The 21012-nt window shown below is 44.6% G+C and overlaps 1 pseudogene; it reads right to left on the bottom strand.

Moving 5' to 3' along the window:
* Window positions 1-861: 861 nt before the first annotated feature.
* On the bottom strand, window positions 862-19083 carry LOC129556930 (deoxyribose-phosphate aldolase pseudogene; annotated as a pseudogene).
* Window positions 19084-21012: the final 1929 nt, after the last annotated feature.

The raw sequence follows: 21012 nt of genomic DNA on the forward strand, positions 1-21012 counted from the left end.
GTCAATAAAGCAGAAGGAGATGTTTTTCTGGAACTCTCTTGCTTTTTGATGATCCAGCGGATGTTGGCAATTTGATCTCTGGTTCCTCTGCCTTTTCTAAATCCAGCTTGACCATCTGGAAGTTCTTGATTTATATACTGTTGAAGCCTAGCTTGGAGGATTTTGAGCATTACTTTGCTAGTGTGTGAGATGAGTGCTATCGTGCAGTAGTTTGAACATTCTTTGGCATTGCCCTTCTTTGGGATTGGAATGAAAACTGAACTTTTCCAGTCCTATGGCCACTGCTGAGTTTTCCAAATTTGCTGGCATATTGAGTGCAGCACTTTCACAGCATCAACTTTTAGGATTTGAAATAGCTCAACTGGAATTCCTATGTATACCTATGAAATTCATATGTGTACCTCTGACTGATTCATGTTCATGTATGACAAACCAACACAATGTTGTAAAGTAATTATCCTCCAATTAAAACTAAATAAATTAATAAAAGATAGGGCTGATTAATATATTACAAACCAGGCTATATTTGCAGGAAAAGTTTATTGAGTTTAAATAAATGAAAGATTTTGAAGCCAAAACACAGTTTAATTAATTAGGAAAAGTTTGAGACTCAGGATTTGCATACTCACTTCTTGGAAAGACCTAAATTATTTGTAGCCTTTTTTTCCAACTAAGTATTTAGTTGAAAATGGTTTCACAGCAGTGGTACAATTCCTGGAAAAAGAATGAAACCAGATGCAAATGTGTAAAGGGAGATTTGAGACTTCCTTTAATAGACTTGAAACCATACATCATTAAATTAGTAGAGTCAAATGAAATGTAGACATATCAATGAATTTCATATAAATTACTTTTTAAAATATTTTATTGCCATCCTGTACAATTTTTTTTAAATTTGCAGCACAATGATAAGAAATCTATGTTGTGAAAATTACATATTGAAATGATTTATTTGGAGATTTTCTAGTGGTTTTCAGTCTTATCTGATATTTTCTCCAAAGGTCTGCCACACAACTTCTCTGTAGACTGTTAAATATTTCTCCTTCTTTCAGATCTTCTCAGTTTCCCATCAACTTGTGAAAGACATGGTCTCCAAGATCTCAAAGGTCTTAAGACTCTAAATAGTTGCTCCAACATGTAGTCAGATATCTAGATAGGGGTATGATTTCTGACATTTTTTCACTATCCCATCTCATGATGCAACATAGAAAATTATTAGAACAACTTCCTTGAAAAGAAGACACTGCTCATTTTCAACAATTAGCATATGCCTTCATTTTCTCTACCTAGTACTTAACAGGTTATTCTTACTTGCATTAAATTTACTTCTCTTATTTTGCGTATACAAGTAAGTCTTCTCTATAATTACTTTTTTTTTTACAATTTAAAGTTTTTTTAATAAACAGGAATTTTTTCATTAAAAATATTCAATGCTATCCATAGTTTCATATAAAATGACAGATATTTCATTAGCAAAACAATTAGTAAAAGAGCATATCTGTTGCGAAATTTAAAGATGAATTATCATGGCAGGAAATTCATGCTGAGTGATTAGGAAATTAGTCCTGAAGTAGTTTGGAAGAGCAAGAGAAGTTCGGGATGCTTCATTTTCTTTTGCCACATCGTGGTTCTTGGACAAGTCGATATTTGCTCCCTTAAAATTTAACATTATGAAAACGCTATCATAAACATTTTACTCAGAGTTCTTAAGAGAAAACCTTTGCAAAATTAACCCTGGAGATGTAGTAATTCAGATCATTTCAGATATGCCTGAAATGGGGACCATGTGTAGATTAGTTGGTTTTTTCCCATTCATTCTTTAAGCTAAATTCAATGGAAATTTTAAGGGGGGGGAAAGTTATCTATCCCTCCATTTTTTAATTAAATAACTTCAGCAATCACATAGAAAGATAATTTTTACACGTTGTTGCAAAGGACGTTTTTGGAATTTGTTGATGATCTAAGACATGGGGAGGTCATGGTAGGCTGCGTATCTTCCAGTCACGTGATGGTAAATCTGCCTCTCGATGTCGGCAAGCAGAGTGCTGGCACCTATTCGAAAGAGTTCAGGCTTCATCCACTCATCTCCCAGCTCCTCCTTTATGAGAGAGAGCCACACAAGTGAGTCCTTTGCGCTGCAGATGCCTCCAGTCGGTTTAAAACCTACCTTGTTTCCAGTTTTCCAGAAGAAATCTCTAATGGCCCGAAGCATAACTATAGCTACTGGAAAGGTAGCATTTACTGTTTCTTTTCCCGTAGAGGTCTTAATAAAATCTGATCCTGCCATCATGGCTATCATACTGGCTTTATAGACATTGGTGAGAGATCCAAGTTCTCCTGTGTCTAAGATGGTTTTGAGATGAGCCTCCCCACAGGCCTTGCAAAACTGACGAATCTCATCAGGCAGGGCTTTCCACTGGCCTGTCAGCACCAAGGTCCTGTTAATCACCACATCGATTTCCGTAGCTACATCTTCCACGGCCAATCTGATCTCTTCTAATTGTGTTTTCAAGTGAGTCTGTCCAGCTGGAAAGCCAGTGGCCACTGATGCCACTGGGATGTCACAGCCTGCAACCTTTAGAGCTTTCACTGCATCACACACATGGGCAGGATAAACACAAACGGCAGCTGTAGTGATGCCTTTATCATGCATATTTAAAGCTTTTAAGAGGTCTTCCCGGATTGGATATTTGGCTTTATAACACAGTCTTTAAATGTTGGAAGCTGTCACCACCTGAAAGTGTAGTAAGATCTATACATGTAACAGCCTTCAGGAGCCATGCAGCCTGCCACTCCTTTTTCACGGGTCTACGAGCCTGGATTTGTTCTGCATGTCTTAGCACTGCTGGCTCCTGGAGCCTGCCTCTGTACTGCCCTTCCTCCTTCCTCCAGCTCCTACTTCGCCCCACCCCTGATTCGCCAGGCCACCCAGTCTTCTCTATAATTACTTTAAAATTTTTTTATTGATTTACAATGTTCTGTTAGTTTCAGTTGTACAGCAATATAATTACTTAATGCCAAGTTTTATTCTAGTGTCCATCACACCTCTGCTATCATTTTGAATGGAATGGCTTCTGTTCTTATAATTTATGTTAAATCTAAACTTGTTAATTATACATACAGCATGCATCTCACTGCTTCATTATATCTTTAGTAGTAATGCCCAAGGATTTAAATATTGAAATCCATATCACTATATTTTATAACAAATTAATTTATTTTTATCTTCCTACATATTAGGCTTTATATTAATATTTTCAATGTCTGTATGAGTAGATTGTGTTATTTGAATTTCAGGATACTAAAGAAAAAGTTACAGAATATTTTGATGACCTTGAGCCTAATAGTACTCAAACATGTTGAGAAGATCCCTGCCAGAAATTATTCCAACCAAGAGAATGACTCCAATCTCTTATTATTTTCCTTACTCTCATCTTTTAACCTTGGAAAGATATTTTAGAAAATAATATATTTTGTAATAAAGAAATATTTATGTGAAGTACGGCAATTCCTTTGGTTTCACTTCAGTTTCTATTTATTCAGTCAATTATAGGTACAATTAAATTGATTACTTTTTCTCTAAAAAATAGCATATGTTGTATCATCCCATTTTATGAAAACATAGGTCCACAATTCCTTATCTGTAATTCTGAAATTTAAAAAGCTGTGAAAATTGAATATGTTTTATATACTTTATAAGTTATTTAGCAGCAAAATCTGTCCTGAATTTAAGTGAGGCTATTTAAAAATCTTTTCATGTGAACATTCTTATGCAGAAGTGTTAATATACTAAATTATGTATCACTTAGATCCTGCTGGGAGATATAAGATATACAGTATATATACCATATTATCTTACCAAAATATAAAAATTCCAAACTCCAAAACATATCTAGACTCGAGATTTTCAAAGAGTTTCATGAGCCTATTCTATCTAACTATCTACCCGGTCTGCTGTTCAGTTCAGTTCAGTTCAGTCACTCAGTCGTGTCCGACTCTCTGCAACCCCATGAATCACAGCACGCCAGGCCTCCCTGTCCATCACCAAATCCCGGACTTCACTCAAACTCATGTTCACAGAGTCGGTGATGCCATCCAGCCATCTCATTCTCTGTCGTCCCCTTCTCCTCCCACCCCCAACCTTTCCCAGCATCAGAGTCTTTTCCAGTGAGTCAACTCGTCGCATGAGGTGGCCAAAGTATTGCAGTTTCAGCTTTAGCATCAGTCTTTCCAATGAACACCCAGGATTGATCTCCTTTAGAATGGACTGGTTGGATCTCCTTGCAGTCCAAGGGACTCTCAAGAGTCTTCTCCAACACCACAGTTCAAAAGCATCAATTCTTCAGCGATCAGCTTTCTTCACAGTCCAACTCTCACATTCATACATGACCATGGGAAAAACCATAGCCTTGACTAGACGGACCTTTGTTGGCAAAGTAATGTCTCTACTTTTTAATATACTATCTAGGTTGGTCATAACTGTCCTTTCAAGGAGTAAGTGTCTTTTAATTTCATGGCTGTAATCAGCATCTGCAGTGATTTTGGAGCCCCAAAAAATAAAGTCTGACACTGTTTCCACTGTTTTTCCATCTATTTCCCATGAAGTGATGGGACCAGATGCCATGATCTTTGTTTTCTGAATGTTGAGCTTCAAGCCAACCTTTTCACTCTCCTCTTTCACTTTCATCAAGAGGCTTTTTAGTTCCTCTTCACTTTCTGCCATAAGGGTAGTGTCATCTGCATATCTGAGGTCAAGGCTGTATATTGTCACCTTGCTTATTTAACTTATAGGCAGAGTACATCATGAGGAACGCTGGGCTGGAAGAAGCACAAGCTGGAATCAAGATTGCTGGGAGAAATATCAATGATTACAGGTAGCAGGTGCAGATGTATCCTCATTCTTTGCTTCTTTGATATATTGGATCTTTAATCTCTGATTGACAGCCAATGTCCCTGGCAACACAAATCCCCCTCTCCACATTTCCTCTGTAACAAGGGACTTAACTATGACATTTGTTACTATTTGTAAGGAAACTGCAAGCTTTATGTAGTTAAGGAGTTTCTCCCCCTAAACTAGCTGCTTATGTGAGTCTTCTGTATCCAAGCTAAAGCATAAGCTTTATCTTGCTAATTCCTTATTAGCAAGTTGATAAGCTTTGACAATTGCTAACCATAAATTTATCTAGGAAGTTTTGTTTTTAACACAAATGAGTTCTCTTACATCTCTTCATCTGTACATGAATAAAGAAACTCAAAACAGGCACACAGCACACACATTTTCTAACCTCTAAACCAGGCAGTTGTGTTCATTAGGAAGATTCCTACCCCACACTCCCAGACCTAACTGCTGTGAACCAATAGCCTTGAGTGAACCCAAAGGAAATCCAGTCTCCTGATCACGTCCTTTCTGGAGAGCTGGCCCATCCCAGAAGTCCATGTCTCTGCAACCCATCTTCTCAATCCAGCAGAGGGCAGGCCAACCACAGAAAAGCTGCCATTGTTTGGTATCAAGGAGGAGAGAGAGGTTTATGGGAGAGAGATCCTTGGTCCAGTGAAAGTAGAAGGTAGGGTCAATATTTGAGTGCTAAAATGGAGCAACAGTTTGGCCCTTCCTATTAAACTACACCAATTTCATCAAGATAACACGGCAAAGACTAGAGAAAGATTATTACACAATTCTACTTGTTCGTGGCAGGACATGGTTTAAAGATCTTCTAACTCAACCTCCTCTTTTTAAATTCCCAACTCCTACAGGAATTCCTGCATCATCTGTGATGAAGGACCTTTTCTGTATACCTACTTGAATAAAGGCCACCTGTTCCAACTTGGAACAAAGCATGCTTTCCTGTAAATCCCAAAGAGCAAGCCTGATCTCTTCAGAGACTGCAATGTGGCTGTCACTCTAGAGTCAAAAGGAGAGTATCTTCACATGGATACCTTGTTTTCTTTTTCTTTTTTTCTTTCGACCATGCTGCATGGCTTGCAGGATTTTAGTTCCCCAACCAGGTATTGAACCCAGGCCATGGCAGTGAAAGCACCAAGTCCTAACCACTGAGCCACCAGGGAACTCCACACATGGATACTTTATTTACCAGGGACAAAAGCCTTCCCAGAAATGCCCTCTTCAGCTGGTCTCTTGGCCAAGGCATCATCGTATGTCCATTGTCAAGTTGAAAGCCATCACTGGCAAGGATTGGAATTACCATGCACGGCCTAAGCATGTACATGTGCCCCCTGGGGCCATGAAGGGACCACTTTCCTGAGCATCCAAACACAGTTGCACACCATCCAGCAAGGAAGAGTAGGTGGTGCTAGTGGAATGACCCTTGGGTGGACAGCCAACCCTGTCTGGATGAGGCTGGTAGGAGGCACTGAAGAGTCCCATCACACAGACAAGAAAGTAGAAAAAAGGAGCTGAAGAGCCCCATCCAGATCTCACAGTGAGGGAGTCCCAAGCTTGTAAAAATTCACCTATGCTGACTCTGGTCCCTTCCCTTCTTTCTTTGACCAATGACTGAGGATGCTGTCCTCAGTGGACTAGCCAAGACCAGGCGTATAGGACTGAAGGGAAAAGGAAAGGAAAGATGCCTTCCAAGGAGAGCAATGACATGGGACTGACGGGGCACAAACAATACTTCTAGCTTGAGGACACAAGGCTTGGCCTATCTTGTGATAGCTACACAAGCCTATCTTGGAGACACTTGTTAAGAAAACAGCCTCACCAACAACGCCACCTAAAAGACAACCATAGGCACTCATGTTTTATACCATGTAACTTCTATCCGCTTCCCATACCAGACCCAAGAGCAAACAAAACATAGGCTGACCAGCATCCTACAGCCTGAACTGGGTCAAAAATAAGTCAGTTTTATGACCTTAAAAATGTAGAGCAATCAGGTACTTAGAAATAGCAGCAGTTGAAAGTTTTTTCAGGTGGAGGAAGCCATGAGATAAGCAAGGTAAAGTGTGAGGTAGCTGTAAAATAAGGATAACAATAGTACTACTTCAAAAGTTATGAGGATTAAATGAGCTAATCTGTATAAATCACTTAAAGCACTGCCTGGCATGTAGTAAGTACTAATTAAGAGTTTGTTATACTCTGGTTTCTCTTCAGATTGTGTGAATCTTTTGCCTTACGCTATATGAGTTTATTGTTATAATATTATTATTGCTATTGTTGATATAAAGAATTGTAAAAGCCCTACTCCTTTATGTTTCTTAACACAATAAGAAAATTCATACTAAAAGTCAAGCTGAAGTACTGGTTAGTTTTGCAGGGAAGCACTCCTCCCCTCTTTGATGTCTCTCACAGATGGGTTTGTATCCTTCTGTGCTGCCAGGGGGTGAATGGATGGTTCCCTGTAATCCTCCACTTTGTCTTGACCAGGAATCATTGTCTGGTCCCTGCTGGCTAATTCTGCTCCAGGGACGCAAAGCCACAATGGCGGTGTATGGCCAGCACTGCTTTTGTTTACAAAGAAAGTGATCTTCTCACAAGCCTGAGGCTCAGATGGGAGGCCAGAGCTGGAGTGCCTGTCTCCCCACACCATGACTTGTCAGCACTTGTAGCTTCCAGAGGCTTCCCTTAACACAGTTTTGATCTGGAATCTATGCACATAGAATCCACAGGTGCAGGCCAGGACAAGCCCCAGCAACTTCCTGTACTTTCCCACAGGGAGTTTCCACTGTTGTCCTTTTCTTAAATAAAGCATCTCTGATCTCCTTATCAGACTAATTTCCATCAACCTCCAGGGACCATAAGACATAGAATAAGGACCAAATCTAGACACCTGGAAGGCTTGGCTTTTATCTACTTTGAGGGAAAGGATCCAGGTTCATTCCCTGGATGTGTATGGGGAATTTTGAGTTGACCAAACAACATCCTTGGTAGCTCTCAACTCTTTTTTCTCCATGCAGCTGATTTCATTCTTTTCTCTGCAATCTAACTTTCTTTGTTCCCCACACACCTTTTGGGTTGTCTGGTCAATTCACAATTTTTTTTCCTTTCCCCTTCCAACTACCCTCACTCAGGGGTGGGCCGCCTACAGCTACGTTTTATCAGATGTTTCCCTTCCTGAATGGCCCAGTGGTGGACAGACCCATACTATGCTGATAGAATTCTCTCTTCCAAGTATTAAGAATTGGGATCAAATATTCTAGTTCTGACTGACCTGATATGCTGAGGAATTGTGGATAGGCACTTTCTTTACTTGACTGAGGAAGAAAGAAAGTCAGATTGCAGAGAAAAGAATGAAACCAGCTTCACAGAGAAAAAAGAGTTGAGAGCTACCAAGGAGCTGAGTTCTTTTTTTTTGGCTGGGTGCTGGGTCTTCATTGCTATGCACAGGCTTCCTTAGTTGCTGTGTGTGGGCTCTGTTGCCCCACAGCATGTGGTATCTTAGTTCCCTGACAAGGGATTGAATCCATGTCCCCTGCATTGGGAGGTAAATTCTTAACCACTGGGCCACCAGAGAAGTCCCACTATCTGAGTTTATGATGGCTTCTATTTCTCACAAAAACTATGAGTCGTCAGGACCACTAATATACCATTTTACAGATGAGAAAACTGAGGCACTCCCTGGTGGCTCAGACAGTAAAGCATCTGCCTGCAGTGCAGGAGATCCGGGTTCAATCCCTGGGTTGGGAAGATCCCCTGGAGAAGGAAATGGCAACCCACTCCAGTACTCTTGCCTGGAAAATTTCATGGACTGAGGAGCCTGGTGGGCTACAGTCCATGGGGTCGCAAAGAGTCAGACACGACTGAGCGACTTCACTTCATTGTGACATTGTCCAGGCGATATCACATGAGTTCCTGGATCTAGCTGTTCCTAAATAGTATACAACTTTGGGCATCCTAGCTGTGTGAGCTAATAAAGGGTCCCTTTTTGTCTCCTTCAGCAGCTTTGGGTTGGGAATCCCAACCCAAAGCTGCTGATTAAAAGAGTACTGACGAAACAGAACTGAGCTGGATTCTTTTGGCTGGATCTAGCCTTGAATGTGGGCTTTCCAGGTGGCACTAGGGGTAGAGAACCCACCTGCTAATGCAGGAGACATAAGAGACAAGGGTTTGATCCCTGGGTCGGGACGATCCCCTGGAAGAGGGCATGGCAACCCATTCTAGTATTCTTGCCTGAAGATTCTCACAGACAGAGGAGCTTGGTGAGTTACAGTCCATAGGGTCACAGAGTCAGACACAACTGAAATGACTTAGCACGCACAGCACAGCCTTGAATGTGAGGAAGGACACAATGATCCAGGAAAAGGAGGGGGAAATGGGGGCGACTGCAGGCGAGTTTGGAGGTGGGAGGGGGCAGGAAATGGAAGAGATTCACACCCACTGACCTCAGGCAGAGGGGTGTTCAGAGAGGTGCTGGGAGGTGAGGCAATTGTGCTGAGATCAATTGAAGCCTTTGAGGTAGGGGAAAGGGGTGCAGTAGGGAAAAAGCCGTATCTGTAAGTGGGAGAGGGAAGGCAGTTTGTATCGGGTAGAGAAATCCCCAGCAGCAGTTACAGGTGACACATTGTATGTAGAGTTATCCACCCCCTCCCCGCCTCCTCCCCCACCTTATGATTGTTTCTCTGGTGAGGCTCCACTACATAGTTGAGGATTAGCCAGGTCGGGTAGAAGTGGGAGAAATTCCCCAATGGCTTAGTGGGTAAAAAAAATCTGCCTGCAATGCAGGATACATGGGACCCACGGGTTCGATCTCTGGGTCAGGAAGGCCCCCTGGAGGAGGGCATGGCTATCCACTCCAGTATTCTTTTGCTGGGAAAATTCCATGGACAGAGGAACCTGCGGGCTACAGTCCATAGGGTTGCAAAGAGTCAGACATAACTGAGCACACGGCACAGAACAGTGAAGCTGCCATTGAAGAATACACCTGGAGGTCAAGGCTGGAAGAGATGGGGAGCCATGAAAATTTTGCAGGAGGCCCTGCCGAAGTAGAAGACAAGTGTGGTGTGAGAGAACTGGAGAGAGAGAAGGGCACATCAGAGTCTGAAATGCTGGATTGTTGAGACTTCTGAGGTGGCACCTTTTCCACTGCTGATGAGATTCGGGACATGACGACAAGAGGGAGTGGCTGAAGTAGAGTGAAGAAGCGCTGGCGCGGAAGCCTAGAACTGGGGGGCTAAGTACATATGAACATATGAAGGCTGAAAAACTCAAGCAAACTTATGGCAGATACACCCCAGACACAGAATACAGACATACGTGCAGATATACACAGGCATCACAGACGCACGGACACAACGCAGACCCTCACCTCTTCTCCCTCCCACCTTACAACACACACAGGGACACACACGGGGACACAGGGATGGGCACGTACTGCTGCTGAAAGCTCAGCTTCTCTGTACACCGGTGCTCAATCAAATCTCGGAGACAGAGCTAATGCCCTCAAACCATGTGTTCCCACTTGGGGAAGATGGTGAGAAGTTTTATAGTAATTGTTCAAAGAAGGCATGATCAGCTCATGGATATTCTTCTAAGGGGGTTGGTGGTGAGCTAAGCAGGAGTCAACATCATCAACCTTCAGGTCCAACTGGTCTGGGGTCTCCAGCCTTGTGGGCAGCATACCATCATTAATCATTAACTTCTCCCACCTAGAGGGGGTTTCAGTATCTGCAAAACAGCTCGAAGATATTGTTGTGTGTATCCTTTGATGGGGATCTCGCCCCAAGGCTGCTTTTGACTGTTTTTCTCTGGTCTCACATCCCCAGTTACCTACCGTATCCAGAAATCCCACTCCTGGGCATGCGTGTGCACATACTCAGTTGCTCCGTCCTGTTCAGTTGTTTGCAGCCCCCTGGACTGTAACCCACCAGGCTCCTCTGTCCAAGGAATTTTTGAGGCAAGAACACTGGAGTAGGCTGCCATTTCCTCCTCCTGGGGATCTCCCCGACCCAGGTATTGAACCCACATCTTGCATCCCGTGCATTGGCAGGCGAATTCTTTATCACAGCGCCTCCTGGGAAGCCACTTCACATCCCCACCCTTCCCTAATTAACAACTGCTTGAATCTGCCCATTGTAACTCAGGGAAGGTCATGAGGCTGAATAGAGGCTGTTTCCTATAATCAAAGAAATGGGGGACACAGAAAGACCTTGTGCCCAGGAGCCCCACAGGGTGCTTCATGGTATCATACTCAAGTATGAAATACATATATAGAAACATAAAGTCATGTGACAGACATGAAACCTTTGACACACACCCCACAATCCTGTGACTTAAGGGAATAAGTTTTTCCCTAGGGTATTGTTTTTCTTGTTGATTCTGGCCTCTGTGGTGCCCATGTGGCACATCCCCAGTTCTTAGGGAAAAAAAAAAGACAGAAACTTGAATCCTCTCCCAAGTTAGAAACAAAGGGCTTGGCACGGCCCAGCCCTGGCTCACTGGTCCAGGATGTCTGTTCCTACCTTCGTCTCCCTGGCACTGGAGTTCTGGCTCAAGTGCCACCCCAGGGGCTCCCCACCAAGAGAAGCAGAGCCTCCCCGGGGAACAGGGTAGCCCTGCAGTAGTGGCCCAGGCTGGCCAAACAAGCTCTGACACCCAGAGCCCCTGCCTTCCCCAAACCAAGCATCCTTTTTCCAGACAGGTCAGCCTTAGCCCACACAGCAGCCTGCTGTATGGGAGCAAGAGTGAGAAGGGTGAAGCTTGAGAGACAGGTAGGCTTCAGCCAGAAGAAAATAGGGAGCCGAGGAGTGTTACTAAGTGAGAAGGGACGTGTTTAAATTTCCACTTCAGAGCTCCCAACACCAAAAATTTATTATGGCACATAATAAATATGAAGGGCTCTGGTGGCTTCCTGTTTTTAGAAGGGGCTGAAAACTGCTGACTCTCATGGTAGGAACCCTAGTTAGAAGCATCAGATTAGCTAAAGGGGCTGGGGACTTAGTCTAGGGCCAAGGATGATGTAGGAGTGACTAGAAGAAGAAATGAAAGCAACTATGGATGTGATAAGAAAGGCTGGGCCAGAGCTGGGACTCCTAAAGTGGCAGGACCCATGCACTTCGACTCATACTAATTAGAACACATGAGGTAGGGAATTCCCTGGCAGTCCAGTGGTTAGGACACGGTGCTTTCACTGCTGGGGCCCAGATTTGATCCTTGATCAGGGAACTAAGATCCCACAAGCTGCACAATGTTGCCAAAAAATAAAGTAAAATTAAAAAAAAACACACATCAGGCAGATATGGAAAGCCAAGTTATGAATTTACCTGTCATATGGGTATGAAATATACCTGTCATGATGGTGGTAAATATGTACTCATATATCAGTGCAAGCATACCCATCAACATACAAATATACTCTGGTATCTCTCACTCTCAAAGTTCTTCTTTGACCCACATCATCCCTGTTCTTCTCCCACATCACTTCTCTGCTTTCCTTCATAGCCAGATTTCTAGAATAAGTTGCTCCCCAAATACTATTTCTACCCCTCACCTCATTCACTCCTAACCTATTTCAATCTGACTTTCATTCCACAAAACCTGCTCACGTCAGGACTGTCAATGATTTCCTGTTGCCAAATCCAGTGAGCACATCTAGGGCCTCATCTTGTTGGAGAAGGAAATGGCAACCCACTCCAGTGTTCTTGCCTGGAGAATCCCAGGGACGGGGGAGCCTGGAGGGCTGCCGTCTATGGGGTCGCACAGAGTCGGACACGACTGAAGTGACTTAGCAGCAGCAGCAGGGCCTCATCTTGAGAATACTGGGGTTCAGAAGGTTAAATAGAGTTTCCAAACTACTTGCAGTTTGGCCCAGCCCACCTACAATGGAAAACATAAAATGAATCTGCTACAAGGCACAGAAGAGATAATAAATTGGGGTTTGGGACCACTTTTTCCCTGCGTAGGGGTGGGGTATATGTTTTAGTACCAGAATAGATAACCAAGAGACAGATGGCGTTTTTTTGAAGAGAAGGCTAGGAATGGCCAAAGTGAGAATCTCTGATGAATCTCCCTTGGGTTAAGATACCGAAAAGTTGAACCTTAGAAGTAAGGATGAATTTTAAGTGCATGGGCTCTCATAGGGATCAGCTTTAAGTCATCTCAATCGTTGAAATTGAAATAAAGTAATTCTGGAGTACCAAGAGCCTGGCAGAAGCAAACTTAAATCCTTTCTGAAGAAAGACATCTCAGGCCTCAAAGTGTCACTATAAACAATTTTTTGCTTGTGTTTTGCAAGGACAATAGCCCGTGTACTCTGAATAAAGATTAAGTGAAAACCAGCAAAAACAATAGACAATAGAAACAACTCTACAAGGGCTCCAAATATTAGAATTATAAGACACAGACTTTAACTATGTTTACATGTTGAAGGGCTTCCCTGATGGCTCAGATAGTAAAGAATCTGCCTGCAATGCAGGAGCCCTGGGTTTGATCCCTGGGTTGGGAAGAAGGGAATGGTTACCCACTCCAGTATTCTTGCTTGGAGAATTTCATGGACAGAGGAGCCTGGCGGGCTATAGTCACTGGGGTCTCAAAGAGTCGGACATGACTGAGTGACTAACATACTTTCACCATGTTGAAAGACAAGACTGAGAGTATCAACGGAGGACTGGAGAAAACAGCAAAAACTACATGGAAATTCTAGCACTAAAAATATAATAATCAATAGAGAGAAATCACAGACAGGATTACCAGACCACCTGACAGCTAAAGAAAGAATTCATAATTGGAAAATGTCATTAAAAAATAACCAGAAATAATTGCTGAGAGACAAAAGTACAAAAAATACAGGAGAGGAACAATTCATAAAGGGTGTGATGAAAAGATCTAATACATTAGTAGCTCAAATTCCAGGAAGAAGAGACAGAGAACAGGATAAAAGCAAATCTTGAAGGGTTAATGGCTGAAAACTTTTCAAAGCGGAAAAAAGACATTAAGCCAGAGATTCAAGAAGTCCTGGAAATACAAATAGGATAAGTAAAAAGAAATCCACACCTAGCCACAGTGTCACAGCAAAGCTACTCAAAACCAGTGAGTAAAGAAAATCTTAAAAGCATACAGAGGAAAAAAGACATGTTACCTTAAAAAGAAAGAAAGTGAAAGTCACTCAGTCGTGTCAGACTCTTTGCGACCCCATGGACTATACATACAGTCCATGGAATTCTCCAGGCCAGAATACGGGAGCGGGTAGCCTTTCCCTTCTCCAGGGGATCTTCCCAACCCAGGTATTGAACCCAGGTATCCCACATTGCAGGCAGATTCTTTGCCAGCTGAGCTACAAGGGAAGTCCATTAAAAAGAAAGAAGCAACAATTCAACTAATAAATAATTTTTATAAGAAACAATGGAAAGCAATAATCAATGCAATTTTATTTGAAAGGACTGAAAGAAAACAATAATTTCTAGGTTCAATTCTATATCCAGTGAAAATACCTTCAATAGAAAAGGTAGGATTCTGAAAATATATATATATAAATAAAAACATACCAAACAATTGGAGGGGTTTCCCAGGTGGCTCAGTGGTAAAGAATCTGCCTGCCAATTCAGGAGCCACAGATGTGGATTTGATCCCTGGGTTGGGAATATCCGCTGGAGGAAATGGCAACTCATTCCAGTAGTCTTTTCTGGAGAATCCTATGGAGAGAGGAGCCTGGCAAACTACAGTCCTTAAGATCTTAAAGAGTCAGACACAACTGAATGACTGAGCATGCGTGAAACAACTGGAGGAATTTGAACACCGACTGAATATTTGATATTAAAGAGTTATTATTAATTATTATATTTGGGTTTTAGAAAGAATACTGACCTTTTAGTGATAGACAATGAAATATCATAATGTCAGGTATTTGATTCAAAATAATCTGAGACAGCGTAGGGATAGGAGTGAAACAAGTTAAGTAGATGCTGATAATTTTTAAAGTTAAGTTGTGGTTTAGTTGTTAAGTTGCATCCAATTCTTTTGCAACCCCATGGACTGTAGACCATCATGCTCCTCTGTCCGTGGTATTCTCCAGGCAAGAATATTGGAGTGGGTGGCCATTTCCTTCTCTAGGGTATCTTCCCGACCCAGGGATCGAACCTGGGTCTCCTGCATTGCAGGCAGACTCTTTACTGTCTGAGCCACCAGGGAAGCCCAAACCAGTCAATACTAAAGAAGATTAACCCTGAACATTCACTGATGCTAAAGTTTAAACTCCAATACTTTGTCTATCTGATGCAAAGAGCCGACTTATTGGAAAAGACCCTGATGCTGGGAAAGATGGAAGGCAAAAGAAGGAGGTGGCAGAGCACAAGATGGTTAGACAGCATCACCAACTCGATGGACATGAATCTGAACAAACTCCGGGAGATAGTAAAGGACAGGGAAGCCTGGAACACTGCAGTCTATGGGTTGCAAAGAGTCGGACACAACTTAGCGATTAAAGAACAACAACATTATTTATTACAATATAAATATACCGAATACCTAGGAGGGAAAAGTGTAAGAACCCTAAAATAAGAAGACCTAAACCAGAGTTCTCTGGCAGTCCAGTGGTTAAGACTTGGCACTTTCACTGCCTGGGCCAGGTTCAATCCTTGATCAGGGAACTAAGATCCTGCAAACTGCAAGGCGCGGCCAAAAAATTTTACAAAGACCTAACCAAAAGAGGATTATAGTACATTTATCTTTTATAGATAAAAGAGATCAAGTCTCCTTACAGTGGTCCATAGAAAGAAAAGTGAAAGTGTTAGTGGCTCAGTCATGTCCAACTCTCTGTGACCCCAAGGATTGTAGCCCACCAGGCTCCTCTGTCCATGGGATTCTCCAGGCAAGAATACTAGAGTGGGTTGCCATGCCCTTCTCCAGGAGATCTTCCTGACACAGGGATTGAACCCAAGTCTCCTGCACAGTGGGCAGATGCTTAACCACCTGAGTCACCCAGGAAGCCTGGGTCGTTTCATAGATTCATCATAATTTCAGTCAGGATCTCAACAAGTACGGTGATGGTGGTGGTGGTTTTCTGGTGGAACTTTCGTGAGAAAGCAGAAGCCTGGCTACCAAATGCCCTGGGCAAAAGCCTTGTGTTTCACCTTGTGAGCTGAACTCTGATTTATTGCAGCTTCAGTACAGGTGATAAGACAAGGAAGAAGGAAAAGCATAATGTCCCTCCAGGAAGGCTTGCAGTCCAGTTCCCTTTGGACTCTGGACCCTGACCCTGGGGGTGACTTGGATCTACCCTTCCTTCTACCTTCCCCCTTCCTGGTTTCCTGGACTAACAAAGAGGACTTTTGTTTCTGGCCTTGACTCCTGGCTTAAGTGCCCCAGCAGCAACCTCAAACAGGCAGAGAGGGCTGGAGGAATAAACCACCCCAGAGTTTTCCTAGAACCACAGCCAGCAGCCCCAGTGGGCTCTCACATCCTCCTCAGACAGTTTCTGGATGGGGACCAGAGAGGATATGGCCTTGGTCACACCTAGCAAGTCAACACTGGCCTTCCTCAGTTTTCTCTCCTGTCTCATCCTCCTGAAGCCAGTCACTCCAGCAGTGTGCTATGGCATGTGCTCACTCAGTATTACTAGTGAGCCAGGGAAAGGCCTGGCAGGCACTGTTTTCGATGAAGAAAAGCCCTGAAAAGATCTTCTGGAGGGTGTGGACAGTGAACGTGCAAGACAGGGCAGGTCCAAGGTAGGGAGAGTGCCCACAGACCCCATGGAGCCAGCACGGCCAAGCTCATCAGCCAGGCCCACCAGTCACCAAGTCCAGGGCCTGTGAGAGACGGAGTTGAGCCCCAGCACCTGAATCAGAGGCAGAGTGTTCCAAGCTGGCAGCATGGCCCAGCCTGGCATCTGAGAGACATTGCCCAACAGATTGGTCATGGCAGAGGTTTCCTCCATCCTCGGCAGCAGGTCAGCTCTCCTCATTCCACGTCTCATTGTGGCTAGGTCAGTTTCCATCCAGAGCAAACCACGTGAAACGTAAATCACCGAGTGTGATGAAGTTAAACCCAGCGGAACTTTTCAGAACTCTTGATTGAGACAGTCTAAAAATCATGAATCATCAAGACACGGCCGCTGGCTTCACTTAGGAAAATGCCATTGGCTAAGAAAGTTTGGGAGGATTGGGAATGGGGTGACAGCTGCCCTCCTTTGGGCAGAGGGTGTACGGTGAGGAGAAGGGTGACAAGAAGGAAAAGGGAGAGATGAGTAGGAGTCCAGGCACCAGCAGAGCCGCCTGCCTCTCGGCCTCGGCCCTCCCGCACGTCCCCGGGAGCCTTGGGACAACACCATGCTGAGCCCCCTGGATGCCAGGTGTTAGCCCAGGGGAAGGGTAGGACTGAGCACTGGGATGAAGGGGCCGTTGTTGTTCAGTCACTCAGCCACGTCCGACTCTTTGTAACCTCATGGGCTGCAGTACACCAGGCCTCCCTGTCCTTCACTATTTCCTGGCGTTTGCTCAAACTCACGGCCATTGAGTCAGTGATGCCATCCAACCGTCTCATCCTCTGTTGTCCGCTTCTCCTCCTGCCTTCAATCTTTCCCAGCATCAGGGTCTTTTCCAATGAGTTGGCTCTTCATATCAGGGGGCCAAAGTATTGGAGCTTCAGTTTCAGCATAAGTCCTTCCGATGAATATTCAGGGTTGATTTCCTTTACGATTGACTGGTTGGATCTCTTTACAGTCCAAGGGACTTGCAAGAGTCTTCTCCAGTACAGTTCAAAGGCATCAAGTTTTTGGCACTCAGCCTTTTTTACCGTCCAACTCTCACATCCATACATGACTACTGGAAAAATCAATAGCTTTGACTATACAACCTTTGTAGGCAAAGTAATGTCTCTACTTTTAAATACACCATCTAGGTTTGTCATTGCTTTTCTTCCAAGAAGCAAGCATCTTTTAATTTCAGAAGGAGCTGTACTGTCTGTGAACAAGGGGCTGCTTCTTGCCGCCCAGAGCGACGCTTCCAAAGGCAAAAAGCAGTCCCAACTTCTTCAGGTCCGTGTGGACCCTCAGCTCTCAAGGGTCTCCCTTACTCTCTGTACCCATGACCCAGGCCCCCTGAATCGTCATGGATGATTTCAGTGTTAACCACTCCAGTGTGGTTAACCACTCCATTGTGTCTCCCAGATGGAGGCTGCAATGATATCCCTGGCATAGGGAGCTGTTGCCACCGAGTATACTGGCTTCCCAAGTCCTCTAGAACTGTAAAAGGAAAATGAAACAGAATCCAAACCACACAAAACGGAAACCAGGTCTTGGGTCCAGCCCGCAGTCTATACTGCACTTCTCTTAGTGACACTGCAGCAGCGAGGCTCAAGGCGAGGCTCCTGTCTTCCGGCTGAGGCGGGGCACCCTCCTTCCCCGGCCTCCAGCTCCCATGCTGTTTTGTGGAGGATGAGCCCCTGAAGCTGACGAGTGACTGGATCATGGTTCTGTGAACAGAGCCCGGGCTGGGACTCAGCACTCCTGCATCAGAGAATAACTCTGTGTGATCTTGTGTCCTTACATGACCGCCTCAAGCCTGTGTTTCTCATGGTGGGGATGATTGTAATGAGCACTGCAGCACAGGTTGCGGCAAAGCGCCAGGTGTGCTCAAAAGGGGAGAAGCTGTGTGAAGGGTCACAGTGGAGCAGCAGTTCGCCAGGTCCTCCTCTTCCATCCATCATTACAGACCCTCGGTGAAGTGGGAGACCTCAGAGCTAGAGCCTGGGAGCTGGCCTGTCCCTGTGCTGCTGTTGTCAGGGAAAAGCAGTCACCAAAGTCACAGCAACAGGACATTTTGCAGAGAGGGAGCACTCTGAAAGCCCCCCAATGGCCCTAGTCCCCAGCTGGATGATGGCTGGTGGCCCACCCTGTCCAGTCTCTCAGTGCAGGAAGCTCAAGCTGGCTGGGCTCCCATGGAGCCGAGCAGCAGTGGGGGCAAGACTGGGCATGCAGCTCTTGGCACCCCACCAGACAGAGATTCCAAGGCAGTGGAGTGCACTCTTACTAGTCACAGCCTGGTGCCCACCCTCCCCTGGCACATGCCTCCCAGGCAGGATGAGGTCCCAGAGGACATGCCAATCGTCCAGCACTCACATCTGGCCCGGAAATGAATCTCTGAGAGCTCTAGGCTTGGGTCTGCATCAAAATCCAGATGGCAGAGCCTCCTCATGCCAGCAACAGGACTCCTGGATTCTGGGACCAAAGATCCACAGGCAGCCAGATCCCCCTCACTTCCTGCTCCTCCCAGACTCCTGATGAGATGTCTCAGGCCAATCTTGCCCCTCCAGAGCCAAGAAGCACAGTGCCCCCTGCCCTCGCCACTTTTTTTGGTTGGTTAACATTTTAATTACCCAAGTATAACAGGTGTGAATGCTCAATGGCACTCAGAAAAGAGTGGCAAACTGTTCTAATTTTTATGTTTCTAAACCCAAGAGAACTGATAGAAACTTCTGAGGCTGAGTTGATCCTGTCCAGCCTTCATGGACAACCCCACAGCATGCCACGTCCCCACCCCGCCCAATGTGAACAGGGCACAGGCCTCTCCTCAGAGAAAGAGGACCTGTCTCCCTTCCACATCTGGGCACTTTGAGGGAATGCAACTCCCCTGGAAAAGATGCTGATGCTGGGAAAGACTGAAGGCAGGAGGAGAAGGGGATGGCAAAGGATGAGATGGTTGGATGGCATCAGCGACTCAATGGACATGAGTTGGAGCAAACTCCGGGAGATGGTGAAGGACAGGGAAGCCTGGTGTGCTGCAGTCCATGCGGTGGCAAAGCCCCCAGACATGACTGAGCAACTGAACAACTCCCCTGGGGAAAACCCAGCTCATTCTCTCAATGGGGCTGGTCCTGTTAAAGGCCTCAGCACTCAGGCAGCCCCCGAACACTAAAGGTTGTTACCCTAGGCTGGGAGTCTGGCCACAAAAGCGGTGCAGAGAGAGGAGATCATCTTTCCATCTTATTGCTTGTGTATCTGCTCCCACAATCACAGAATGATTTTTGCACTAAATTATTCAGGCATTTCCTGTCTTATATGGAGATCCCATTCTATAGTTTTCCTTCTCCCCTCAGACGTCTTTCCAATCAGTAAGTACAGATCTACTTTATCATGCTCAGTGGTCACCTTGTTTGGACACACCTGATTTCACTGAGCACAGCCCCCACTGATGGTGGCTCTTAGGCTTTCAGTGTTATGAGTAATGGCAGGGTAAACACAGCTACTACAGAGGCTCCCTTGCTCCTCCCTCAGGGCCGATGGGATAATCAGGAAGCCTCAATCTGAAAAACCCAAGGGGAAGCAGGTGACAGGAGTCTGTTCAAAGTTGGAGGGGCCACAGGCAGAAGAGGGAGACAGAAAAGCAATAGCATTCCAGCCCACTCCTCCAGGTAGAAATTTTCACTTTGTTTTTCAAAGTTTCAAAAAACAATTTATTGATTGATTTGGCTGAATCAAGTCTTAGTTGCAGTACAAGAGCTCAGTAGTTGTGGTGTGTGGGCTTAGTTGCCCTGCAGTGTATGGAATTTTAGTTCCCTGACCAGGGATCGAACTCTTGTCCCCTGCATTGAAAGGTGGATTCTTAACCACTGGACCGCCTGGGAAATCCCAGGTAGAATTACTTTTTTCTTTTTCCAGGTAGAGTTTTAAGAGTGTATCTTGTGGGACTTTCCTGGTGGTCAGTGGTTAAGACTTCACCTTCCAATGCAGAGGGTGAGTGTTCGATTCCTGGTCAGTGAGTTAAGACCCCACATTACTCTTGGCCAGAAAATCTGAAACATGAAACAGAAGCAACACAGAAGTAAGAAATTCAATAAAGACTTTTAAAAATGGTCCACATCAAAATATACTAAAAAAAAAAAAAAAGGTGTATCCTGTGATGCTCAAGTCTGTCCTGGGAGAAAAGGGGGAAGGCAGGAGTGATCCTGCTATTTTTACAAATGAAGACTCAGATAAAATAACTTCCTTCAAGGCAGCATGAAGGGTGAGTCTCAGGAACAAGGGGAAACCCGAGACCACAGCACTTCCTCCTATGGGAAGGGAAAAACTATGGGGAGACCAGGGGTAGATTCATAAAACTGGAGAGCAAACTGAGGCTCAGGGA

The sequence above is a fragment of the Moschus berezovskii genome, chromosome 7 (genome assembly GCF_049115385.1).
Source record: "Moschus berezovskii isolate FMDL1 chromosome 7, NW_MosBer_1.0, whole genome shotgun sequence".
NCBI classification, from domain to species: Eukaryota; Metazoa; Chordata; class Mammalia; order Artiodactyla; family Moschidae; genus Moschus; species Moschus berezovskii.